We start from the raw sequence: 13,129 nt of genomic DNA on the forward strand, positions 1-13,129 counted from the left end.
AATGGATTGGAACAGGTATTTCAAGAGACGGCCGTGATATGGAAGATATTTTCTCAAATAAAAGCAGCCTTCAATTTAGCCGCAGCATTTGTTTAATTTTGTTGAAGAAAAATATGGGCCGTGATCTTCCGGGTATGTTCACAATGGACGCAAATCCCATTATGGCTCTCAAGAGGACCCTAACAGGATTTGCACCGGGGAGATCTTAGAACCAAACCTTCTCCGCTCCCGCCCTGCCTCCCGCCGGGCACATAATCAGGTTCACACCCAGCGAGGGTGTGAGCCTGATCATCAACCTGAATGAATTTAAAATAACGGCGTTTCTTCTGGAGACTTCTGACATTTACCCAGCCCCCAAACTCTCCGGTGTGATGTTACACCAGCGGGAATCACTACCGTTTTCCAGCAGCGCCAGGGCACATGGCAGGGCAGTGTCCCAAGAGGTGGGGCGACAATATGGTGGGGGATTGCCAGATGGGGAAGGTCCCAATGCCCTCTGGAGTGGGGGGGCCTGCTTCTTAACTTTGTGATCGGGGTGCCCTTTAAAAACGGCGCCCTGATCTCGGTGGAGCTGGGCTTGCCGGCGTCCTTAAGCCTCGCCCCTCAAGAACAAACCCCCCCCACCCTGTTTCTTATGGACAAAGTGTCATAAGGTCTGGAGAGAAAACCTGGCTGTTTCTCTACGGAAACACATGCTGGTTTTCAGCCAGTAACTGACACACTTTGCCATTTTGGGGGAAAAGTTCTGTCCATGGATTCAGAGTTCACACTAAATCACACATTTTGTATATTAGGCAACTTAATTACATTCAATTAATTCATCTCATTTATACAGTAAAAATATTAAAATCTTAATGAATCATTTAGTCATGTACCAGTGTACTCGAAAATTCATAATTTTCATGCAATTAGGAAAGTTAATGTTTCCTCGCAATTTTCTTGTATTAACAGTACATTTGATACCCTGTGTGTAATATAATTAGTTCCACTGCTTAATGTACAAATTCAGATTACAAGAGCATCCTGTCATGAGGGAGAATTAGAGTAGTTCACGTTCACAATTTGGATTTCAACAAAATACTACCTTCTCCCTCGACCTAAATTATCTTTAATGAATATAAAAAAGACTTGCTGGTAGGATAAGATTTAAATTCCACCGCATAATTCCTTTAAAATACAGTTCTAACTAAGGAACTTAGTAACAGGTCACAGACACTGATTCAAACATTTCAGATGCTAGAGCAAAATTAAAGAGAATGGAAAAATTGGTATCTACCCCATGGGAGGAACATCAGTATCAAAAAAAAAGACACAAGTAGAATATTTCATTTGAATAGTCAGAGCTGGAGGATGCAAAGTCAAAATTAAACGAGATTCGAGCATGGCTCCAGGTTAGAAGGAATTTCTATGCTCGCCTCTATGCCCTCCTCACTCTTCCCCTCTACACAAAACAGGAATCAGGCTACGTATATACAGAAGACGTTTTCAGAAACACTTTTGAAGAATGATTTGCTGACTATCTGGTTGGGAAAAGGGTTGAAGGTGACAAAAAAAGAAAATCACAGTTAATCGAATGCTGTATGGAATGGGTTGGTTCTCGAGATGTACAGATCTTGTGAATGTCATGCCGAGATCGGTAACATATGTTGCATTAATGTGTCACGGCAAGGTTAGAATATTCCGAAAGTTAGTACAAATTTAATTTTGGCCATTGGATGGAGAATACATCATAAACCTTTTTCTCAGAAGAACTGCCTGAGAATATATATTTTTTGTTCATTCTTGGGATGTGAGCATGACCAGCTTTTATTGCCCTGCCCTAAATTCCCTTGAGAATGTGGTGCCCTGCATTTGTGAATTTTTGGAGTTTAAGTGGTGCAAATGCACCCACAATCTGCTGCCCTTGCCCTTCTAGGTCAGGGTTTTTCAAAGTGCAGGTTGTGTCCCATGGGCTTGTGGGCGGGTGTCAGGATGGTGGCAGAGCGATCGGTTGTGCCGTTCCCACGGTTCATAGATTATCATAGAATTTACAGTGTAGGAGGCCATTCGGCCCATCGAGTCTTCACCATCTCTTGGAGAGAGCACCCTACCTAAGGTCAACACCTCTACCCTATCCCCACAACCCAGCAACCCCACTCAACAATAAGGGCAATTTATCATGGCCAGACCACCTAACCTGCACATCTTTGGACTGTGGGAGGAAACCGGAAAACCCACGCACACATGGGGAGGATGTGCAGACTCCGCACAGACAGTGACCCAAGCCGGAATCGAACCTGGGACCCTGAAGCTGTGAAGCAAACTGATATCCAATTTCCGCACACATGAGTACGGCCTCAACCGGGATCTTGGATTCATGCCGCATTACATTCATCCCCCACCATCTGGCCTGGGCTTGCGAAATCCTACCAACTGTCCTGGCTTGAGACAATTCACACCTCTTTAGCCTGGGGTTACCCCATATCTCTGGATCTGTAAAGACTAAATTACCTGCAAATGCTCGCATTCAAAGCATTGTCTTGCATCTTTATCTTTGTCTATATATATGTTTCTGGAACATACCTCTTCATTCACCTAAGGAAAGAGCACTGCTCCGAAAGCTTGTGATTTGAAACAAACCTGTTGGACTTTAACCTGGTGTTGTAAGACTTCTTACTGTGCTCACCACAGTCCAACTCTGGCATCTCTCCATCATAACATGCGTGAGGTTGGATTTTCCATTTTCATTAGGACAACCACAAAGGAACTGGCTGAATCAGCACCCGATATGCACATTGCTCTCTCCTCCTGTGAACCGAATTGGAATGAGATTGAGAGGACCAATCTGGCTCTCCATTTGCATTAAAGGTAAGCAAACGTGGCTTGTCCCGATGGTCGGGCGGCGTGGGTCCCGACGGTGGGCCGGCGTGGGTCCCGACGGTGGGTCCCGACGGTGGGCCGGCGTGGGTCCCGACGGTGGGCCGGCGTGGGTCCCGACGGTGGGCCGGCGTGGGTCCCGACGGCCGGCCGGCGTGGGTCCCGACGGCCGGCCGGCGTGGGTCCCGACGGCCGGCCGGCGTGGGTCCCGACGGCCGGCCGGCGTGGGTCCCGACGGTTGGCCGGCGTGGGTCCCGACGGTCGGCCGGCGTGGGTCCCGATGGTCGGCCGGCGTGGGTCCCGATGGTCGGCCGGCGTGGGTCCCGATGGTCGGCCGGCGTGGGTCCCGATGGTCGGCCGGCGTGGGTCACCAAGGTGGACGGTGTGGGTCACCAAGGTGGGCAGGTGTGGGTCCCGAAGGTCAGCCTCCATGTCCCCCGAAGAACTGCAGCCGCGGGTGCCAAAGGTCTGCCGGTTGGCAAAAGTAGGTCCTGGGAAAAAAAGTGTGAACAACACTGTTCTAGATTGTGGAGGTCATGGGTTTGGAAGGTGTTGTCAAAAGTAGACCCCTCAAGTTTTTTTTGTTCTTATATATGTAAACTGAGCTGTTGCTGCAGTGGTTGTGCTGGTAGGAAAAATGAACTGCCTTATCCAGCCCTCATTATGTATGTGTTGCATGTATTCAAATTGTTTCTTGATTTTACCAACCTTCACCATCCTATCTTCCAAGAGGTGTCACTGTGTAAGTAGGGCCCATTGGACTGCATTGTCAGAATTACTCAGTAGAGCTAGTATAATCGAAGAATCTGCTAGTCACCCTCATATTCATGTTCCCCTCCAGATCTTTTGCAATCTAACCCAGCCCAGGTCATATTATTATGTTCATACTGATTGAAGCAATTTTGGTTGCAAATTAAATTGAAGATCAATGAAGAGAGTTGGAAGATCAACTTTACTAAACAGTCTTACATTGCCTGGCCTTTAACTTGCATACAAATCCAATTTGGTTCAAAGCCACATTTTTCAAAGAACAGATGGCCCACTGATACTTTATAAAATCCAATTTAATATTTGGGAATTACCCCTCATAGAAGAGGGAGTACAGCAAATGTATATCCAATACAGATGTTCTTGCAGCTTGTCTTCAGATCAAGCACTGCAATATGCAGGCAATTGGGGAAAATTCTCCATTGGTTGAAGTCATACCTAGTACAAAGAAAGATGGTTGTTGAGGGCCAAATAGCTCAGCCCCAGGACATTATTGCAGGAGTTTCTCAGTGTAGTGTCCTAGACACACTATCTTCAGCTGCTCCATCAATGAGCTTCCCTCCAGCATAAGATCAGAAGTAGGGTTGTTCTCCAATGACTGGAGAGTGTTCAGTCACAACTTCTGAGATACTGAAGCAGTACGTTCCTGCATAAAGCAAGATCTGGACAACATTCAGGGTAGGGCTAAGTGGCAAGCAATCTTTGTGCCACACAAGTGCCAGGTACTGACCATCTGCAACGTGACAGACATTAATGGGCATTACCAACACTCAATACAATACCATCAACATCCTGGGGATTACCACTGACCAGAAACAGAACTGGACAGTCATGTAAATACCTTGGCTACAACAGCAGGTCAGAGGCTGGGAATTTTGAAGTGAGTACCTCGCCTCCTGATTCCCCAAATCTGTCCATCATTTACAAGGCACGAGTCAGGAGTGTAATGCAATACTTGCCTGGATGAGTGCAGCTCGAACAAGACTCAGGAAGCTCAACACCATTCAGGACAAAACAGCCCACGTGATTGGCATCCAATTCACACCTTAAACATTCACTCCCTGTAGCACTAGCCATCCACAAGATGCACCGCAGCAGCTTTCTGGGGCTCCTTTGACAGTATCTTCCAAACTCTACCTTCTAGAAGGACAAGGGCAGTTATGTATGGGAACATGATCCCGCATGTCAAGTCACTGCCCATCCGGACTAGGAACCAAATCACCATTTCTTGATTATCGCTTGGCCAAACTCTTGAACTCCTTTCCCAACGGCTGTGGGTGCTCCGACAGTACATAGGCTGCTGTGGTTTAAGAAAGCAGCTCATCACAACCTTCTCAAGTGCTGTTTAGGATGTCCAACAAGTTGTCTTGCCAGCGACTTTGATATACCATGAAAGAATGAAAAAAACATGGCATCAAAGTTGACAAGAATATTACAGACCACGAAACAAAGCATCTACCAAAAAATGTGAATACACCTTTGGCTAAGACACTGCTGGCTGATTTAATATCCTGGAACTACTTTACCATTTCCATTCATGGAACTTTGCTGAAATTGTGGAATGAGTACATGCATTTAGAGCAGAGCGAACAAAATTAGGCCAATTCTTCCTCCCAGTGCAATTAAAACACCCCAACATTACGATCCACGTTCCCAAAGAGCAGCCTGACCTAGAATTAATAAAATTTAACAGACCAATTGTGTGACTCGCACCTCTGGGATTCAAACACCATCTGGCTACGAGACAGGCACTTTAGTCTTAATATCAGCCCCATCCCCAAGCTCAACAAAACTACAAGTACACAACAACCTTGAAGCAGGCAGTCTTGAGGCAAGGTTGAATGAGGGAAAACGGTATCAAAACAAATACAACATCGATGCAATTCTACAGGTAGATTTTTTTTTTGTTCTTTATGCATGACATTAATCCCATCAGTAATGTATAACCATACTGAACCTGTTGTGCTTGTAACAAGTATCATGCGCCTTCTTTTCAAGTTAAACAGACTAAGTTTAACCATTTACTACGATCCTCGTGGGGAAACGGTAACTATAACCAAATTTATTAAATGACCCCCAATGAAGAAATTACAAACGAGGTTCTGCTTTTTGTAGCTTTTACATTAATACGAATCAAACCCCGCCACATCAACCTGCCCTCTCACCCACCCTAACAATTGACAATAACTAGTTCTCCAAAATAGAGAATAAACAAACCCCACCTCTTGGGCAGCACAGTGGTTAGCACTGTTGCTGCACAGCGCCAGGGTCCCAGGTTCGATTCCCAGCTTGGGTCACTGTCTGTGGAGAGTCTGCCCGTTCTCCCCGTCTTCATGGGTTCCCTCCGGGTACTCCAGTTTCCTCTCTCAAGTCCCGAAAGATGTGCTGTTAGTTAGTTTGGACATTCTGAATTCTCCCTCTGTCGTACCCGAACAGGCGCCGGAATGTGGCAACTATGGGCTTTTCACAGTAACTTCATTGCAGTGTTAATATAAGCCTACTTGTGACAATAATAAAGATTATTGATTATTATTATTGGGAAACCCTTCATTCGCTCCTCTGAGGGAAAATCTAATCTTCTCAAAATGCAGGAACTCCATTAGATCCCCCAGCCACACCTTGGCACAGGGTGGAGAAGCTGACCTCCACCTTAACAGAACCCGCCTGCGAGCGATCAATGAGGCGAAAGCTAAAGCATCTGCCCCTGCTTCCGCCTGGAACTCCTGTAGGTCTGACACCCAGAATATGGCATCCAGGGGACTAGGCTCCAAGTCCACACAAAAGATCGGCAACATGGTGATGAAAAACCTCCAATCTTTCTCCAACTTCAGGCAGGACTAGAACACATGTACATGATGACCTGGGCCCCTCCTACACGGTTCACAAATATCTTTTACCCCTTCAAACAGCCGGCTCATCCTCGACTTTGTTAGGTGCGCCCTATGTACAACTTTTGGTTGCATCAACACCAGCCTTGACTTTGAGGCATTCACCCTCTGCAGCACCTCATACCACAATCCCTCCACGAGCGCCATCCCCAGCTCCTCCTCCCACTTGACCGTAACCCCCTCCAGAGACACCTTGGGCTGGATTCTCCGCCGTCGAGATTCTCTGTTGTGCCGGTGCCCTGGGCGTTTCCAGACGGTGTGGGATTGCCCACAATGGGAAACCCCATTGGCCGGCTGCCGAGACGGTGAATCCCAGGGGTGCGCTGCACCAGAAATCTGGTGCAGCGGGACGAAGAATCCCACCCACCTTATCTCCAAAATCCTCCCATAAATCAGCAAGATGACCCCACCCTCCAACCCGATCACCGACAACACCTTCTTCAGCAATGTAGAGGAAGATGCTACCGGAAATGTTGGAAAGACCTTTTTCGCAAAGTCCCGCAACTGCATGTACCTAAACCCCTCCCCACACAGGAACCCAAACATCACACCCAACTCCCCCAGACTTGTGAACCGCCCTTCCAGAAACAGGTCCTTCATCTCCATCACCCCTTTCCATCCCTGAAACCTCACATCCATCCTCCCAGGCTCAACCCATGGTTGCCTCGGATTGGCATCAACCTCAACCTAACCTAAAATGCTGCCAAAATTGCCTCCATATTTTCAGCGTGGCAACCATCACCGGACTCCCCAAATATCTACAGGGTAAACAGGAGCGGAGCCATTGCCAGAGCCCACAAATCCAGCCCCTACTAGAACCTGCCTCCATCCTCAGCCATAAAGCCTCCGTCTCCCTACTCCAACCCCGCACCTTCTCCGCATTTGCCGCCCGGTAATAGCATAAGTTTGGAATGCTGAACCTCCCGACTGCCGCCCTCTCTAAAGTACTGTCTTCCTAATCCGAGCCACCTTACCAGCCCAGACAAACAACAAATCCAGCCTATCCACCTCCTTAAAGAACGACTTCGGCATAAAGACCGGCAGGCACGGAAATAAAAATAAACACCACAACAAAACATTCATCTTCACCCTCTGCACCCGACCAGCCAATGACAGGGGAAGACTAGCCCACCTCAGAAGATCTGCCTTAACCCGACCTACCAGACTCAAAGTTTAACTTACAATGCCGGATTCAATGCCAGGCCACCTGCATTCCCAAATACTTGAAGTGGGTTGTCCCCAATATCTTGGCATCCACTTGCAACAGAGATATATGGGCCTATACCACCTGAAATGGCAACCCCCACCCACCGACGCCCACCCCAGGAGAAGGCACCACAAAACACTCACTTTTACGCAAGTTCAGTTTGTAGCTTGAAAATGGCCCAAATCTCCTAAGCAGTCTCATTATATCCCCCACAGAAGAGCTCGGGTCCAAAATATACAACAACAGATCATCAGCATAAAGGGGCACCCTATGCTCTGCTCCATCCATCCACCACCGCCCCCCCCCCCCCCCGCCCCTCCCCCCGCCATCCGGGCACTATTCCCCTCCAGTTATCGAAGAAGCTCAGCGCTATGGCCAAGGGCTCTGTTGCCAGTCCAAACAGAAGTGGGGGGGGGGGGGGGGGGGGGGGGGGGGGGGAGGAACATAGAGCCCCCCATCCTCATTGCCCTGTCCAACAGAAAGTATCCTGAACTCATCTCATTTGTTGGCACACATGCCATTGGATTCTTATAAAACAATTTCACCCATGCCACAAATTTAGGCCCAATCTCAACCTCTCCAACAGCTCAGATAGCTCCACTCCATCCGATCAAACGCCTTCTCCGCATCCAGCACCACCACCACCTCCCTCCCTTCTGCCGGAGAACGCACCACATTCAACAGCAGCCACATATTTGATGACAACTGCCTGCCCTTTATGATCTCTGACTGATCCTCCCCAATCACCTTCGGGAGGCACTCCTCCAATCGGAGCGCCAGCACCTTTGCCAATATCTTGGCATCCACATTCAACATAGATATATAGGTCTCCACGATCCGCACTCCACCAGATCCTTGTCCTTTTTAAGCAGCAATTAAATGGATGCCTAAAACATCGTCTCTAGAATAGCCCCCCTGACCATAGCAACCTCAAACATTTCCACCAACAGCGGCGCCAACCTATCCTTAAACGTTTTATAAAATTCCACCGGAAAACCATCCGACACCGGTGCCCTACCATCTGAATTCTCCCTATCGCCACCTGCATTGCTCCACCCCCACTGGCTCCTCCAATCCTGCCCTCTCCTACTTCAGAACACTCCCCTTGCCCGCCGCAGCTGCCGAATCGCCTTACCCATGGACAGAAGATCAAACATCGCCTGCAGCTCCTTCCTCCTCGCCAGATCTCTGCATACCTTCCATCTACCTCCACAATCTCCGCTACCAACCTCTGCCATTCCTTCCTTCCCTCCTTGTCCACCTGTGCCTTGAACTACCGCCTTTAACGCTTCCCATAGCACTGACGGCGAGACTTCCCCATTCCTATTGACCCCTACGTAATCCGAAATCACCTTCCCCTATTTGATACAAAAATCGGGGGTACCTACAGTCCCACATTGAACTTCCACGCCAGCCTCAGAGCAGATCCCTTCTCCATTACCACGTCCACCCAGTGTGGAGCGTGGTCTGAAATAATGATTGTAGAATACTCTGCCTTCCTCACCCCAGCAAAAATCAATCCTCAAATACACATTGTGCACTGGTGAAAAAAAGTAATACTCCCGATCCCGTGGGTGCAAAAACCTACATGGGCCCACCCCTCCCATCTCTATCATGAACACGGCCAACACCTTCGCCCCCACCCCACCTCCCTCCCCCTCCCGAGGGAAGGGTCAACAAATGCGGCTTGGACCTCCCTGGATGTGTATCCAAATCCAGAATGATAGTCAACATCTTTTTCATAAATCCTATGTTTCTCAATTTGGGGCATATACCACCAACCTCCCTTCCAATATACCCATTACGATTACATACCTGTCCCCCTGGTAGCCACCGCCTTCTCCATCTGAAACCTCACCCTCTTACCCACCAGAATTGCTTCCCCTGGGCTCTACTATCAAAACCCGAGTGGAACACCTGACTCACCCAACCCTTCCAAAGCCTTCACCCTTAGGTGGGCCTCTTGCAATAGCACCACATCGGCTTTCAAATGCGAGAAAACTCTCACTCACTTCACCGGTTCCCCCCAGACTTCCCACAATCGACATAACTATCCTGACCAGAGGAATCGCAACCCCCCCCCACCAGTCATAACTGCTACTCCTGGACTCGCCCAGCAAGCGGGACCCAGCCCTACCCCTAGTCACCGTCAGCCCCCAATTCACCGTCAGCCCCCTATCCCTCACCCCTTTCCCAGAAACCCCCAAGCCGCTTCCTCTCGAAAACAGAGATTGGATCCAGCAGAGGGCAGTAGAGCGGAGCTGCTGATTGGCTGTTGCAAGGGAAATTTGCATACCTCCGTTGTGGTCACCCTAACTTGAAGGTGTACCTGAGCTAGAGACCCTAGCTGTTCAAGTGGAGACAAGCATCCAGCAGAGGGCAGTAGAGCAGAGCTGCTGATTGGCTGTTGCAAGGGAAATTTGCATACCCCCGTTGTGGTCACCCTAACTTGGAAGGTGGTTTGTGGAGCTGTTGTCAAGTGACACTTAAACCTGAAACACTTCTTCAGTGTTTCCCTCCCTACCCCCTCCTCTAACCCAAAAAAACAACCGCTGTAACGATCAAGAGGAAGGCTTGAGGGCAGGTAGAAGTTGAACCGTGACGTCACAGCCTGCAGGTAAGGGATTGGCTGGTGACTGGTAAGTAGTTTTTATTTTATTTTCCTTCAGGTGTTATCGTGCAGGGCGCAGAGGTTGCTGAGTGAGTGCTTGCTGAGAAGGGGAGTGAATAACAGGTAAGCTCTTTCTTTCTTTCTTCTTTTTTTTTATCTAGAGGGGATGGCAGGGAAGGTAGTGCAATGTTCCTCCTGCAGAATGTTTGAGGTGAGGGACGCCGACAGTGTCCCTGCTGATTTCATTTGTGGGAAGTGCACCCATCTCCAGCTCCTCAGAAAACGCGTTAGGGAACTGGAGCTGGAGGAACTTCGGATCATTCGGGAGGCAGAGGTGGTCATAGATTGAAGCTTCAGGGATGTAGTTACTCCGAAGAATAAAGATAGATGGGTGACGGTGAGAGGGGCTGGGAGGAAGCAGTCAGTACAGGGATCCCCTGTGGTCGTTCCCCTTAGTAACAAGTATACTGCTTTGGATACTGTTGGGGGGGACAACTTACCAGGGGTAAGCCATGGGGTGTAGGTCTCTGGCACAGAGTCTGTCCCTGTTTCTCAGAAGGGAAGGGGGGAGAGGAGTAGAGCATTAGTCATTGGAGACTCCATAGTTAGGGGAATAGACAGGAGATTGTGTGGGAACGAGAGAGACTTGCGGTTGGTGTGTAGCCTCCCAGGTGCCAGGGTGCGTGATGTCTCAGATCGTGTTTTCGGGATCCTTAAGGGGGAGGGGGAGCAGCCCCAAGTCGTGGTCCACATAGGTACCAACGACATAGGTAGCAAAAGGGATGGGGATGTAAGGCAGGAATTCAGGGGGCTAGGGTGGAAACTTAGATCTAGGACAAACAGAGTTATTATCTCTGGGTTGTTACCCGTGCCACGTGATAGCGAGACGAGGAATAGGGAAAGAGAGGAGTTGAACACGTGGCTACAGGGATGGTGCAGGGAGGGAGGGGTTCAGATTTCTGGATAATTGGGGCTCATTCTGGGGTCGGTGGGATCTCTACAAACGGGATGGTCTACACCTGGACCAGAGGGGTACCAATATCCTGGGGGGGAAATTTGCTAATGTTCTTCGGGAGGGTTTAAACTAGTTCAGCAGGGGCTTGGGAACCTGAATTGGAGCTCCAGAATACAGGAGGTTGAGAGTAGTGAGGTCATGACTAAGGTTTCAAAGTTGCAGGAGTGTACCGGCAGGCAGGAAAGTGGTTTAAAGTGTGTCTTCTTCAATGCCAGGAGCATCCGGAATAAGGTGGGTGAACTTGCGGCATGGGTTGGTACCTGGGACTTCGATGTTGTGGCCATTTCGGAGACATGGATAGAGCAGGGACAGGAATGGTTGTTGCAGGTGCCGGGGTTTAGATATTTCAGTAAGCTCAGGGAAGGTGGTAAAGAGGGGGAGGGTTGGCATCGTTAGTCAAGGACAGTATTACGGTGGCAGAAAGGACGTTTGATGAGGACATGTCGACTGAGGTAGTATGGGCTGAGGTTAGAAACAGGAAAGGAGAGGTCACCCTGTTAGGGGTTTTCTATAGGCCTCCGAAAAGTTCCAGAGATGTAGAGGAAAGGATTGCAAAGATGATTCTGGATAGGAGCGAAAGCAACAGGGTAGTTGTTATGGGGGACTTTAACTTTTCAAATATTGACTGGAAACGCTATATTTAGAGTACTTTAGATGGGTCTGTTTTTGTCCAATGTGTGCAGGAGGGTTTCCTGACACAGTATGTAGATAGGCCAACGAGAGGTGAGGCCATATTGGATTTGGTATTGGGTATGAACCAGGACAGGTGTTAGATTTGGAGTTAGGTGAGCATTTTGGTGAGTGACCACAATTCGATTACGTTTACTTTAGTGATAGAAAGGGATAGGTATATACCGCAGGGCAAGAGTTATATCTGGGGGAAAGGCAATTATGATGCGATGAGGCAAGACTTAGGATGCATCGGATGGAGAGGAAAACTGCAGGTGATGGGCACAATGGAAATGTGGAGCTTGGTCAAGGAACAGCTATTGCGTGTCCTTGATAAGTATGTACCTGTCAGGCAGGGAGGAAGTGGTCGAGCAAGGGAACCGTGGTTTACTAAGGCAGTCGAAACACTTGTCAAGAGGCTTATGTAAAGATGAGGCATGAAGGTTCAGTTAGGGCGCTCGAGAGTTAAAAGTTAGCTAGGAAGGACCTAAAGAGAGAGCTAAGAAGAGCCAGGAGGGGACATGAGAAGTCGTTGGCAGGTAGGATCAAGGATAACCCTAAAGCTTTCTATAGATATGTCAGGAATAAAAGAATGACTAGGGTAAGAGTAGGGCCAGTCAAGGACAGTAGTGGGAAGTTGTGCTTGGAGTCCGAGGAGATAGGAGAGGTGCTAAATGAATATTTTTCGAAGGTATTCACACAGGAAAAAGACAATGTTGTCGAGGAGAATACTGAGATTCAGGCTACTAGACTAGAAGGGCTTGAGGTTCATAAGGAGGAGGTGTTAACAATTCTGGAAAGTGTGAAAATAGATAAGTCCCCTGGGCCGGATGGGATTTATCCAAGGATTCTCTGGGAAGCTAGGGAGGAGATTGCTGAGCCTTTAGCTTTGATCTTTGTGTCATCATTGTCTACAGGAATAGTGCCAAAAGACTGGAGGATAGCAAATGTTGTCCCCTTGTTCAAGAAGGGGAGTAGAGACAACCCCGGTAACTATAGATCAGTGAGCCTTACTTCTGTTGTGAGCAAAATCTTGGAAAGGTTTATAAGAGATAGGGTGTATAATCATCTGGAAAGGAATAATTTGATTAGAGATAGTCAACACGGTTTTGTGA

The 13,129-nt window shown here is 48.5% G+C and overlaps 1 protein-coding gene and 1 long non-coding RNA gene across 3 annotated transcripts in view; one reads left to right on the forward strand and one right to left on the reverse strand.

Annotated features, from left to right (window-relative positions):
* Positions 1–13,129, reverse strand: part of LOC140410355 (lysosomal cobalamin transport escort protein LMBD1-like) — a 250,632-nt gene that overhangs the window by 25,951 nt on the left and 211,552 nt on the right. The window lies entirely within an intron of this gene.
* LOC140410356 (uncharacterized) overlaps positions 2,659–13,129 on the forward strand; it is a 112,839-nt gene continuing 102,368 nt past the window's right edge. Inside the window, exon 1 of the long non-coding RNA XR_011940622.1 lies at positions 2,659–2,847. This is a non-coding gene — a long non-coding RNA (uncharacterized lncRNA). The remainder of the gene's footprint in view (positions 2,848–13,129) is intronic.

The sequence above is a fragment of the Scyliorhinus torazame genome, chromosome 4, assembly GCF_047496885.1.
Source record: "Scyliorhinus torazame isolate Kashiwa2021f chromosome 4, sScyTor2.1, whole genome shotgun sequence".
Classification (NCBI taxonomy): Eukaryota; Metazoa; Chordata; class Chondrichthyes; order Carcharhiniformes; family Scyliorhinidae; genus Scyliorhinus; species Scyliorhinus torazame.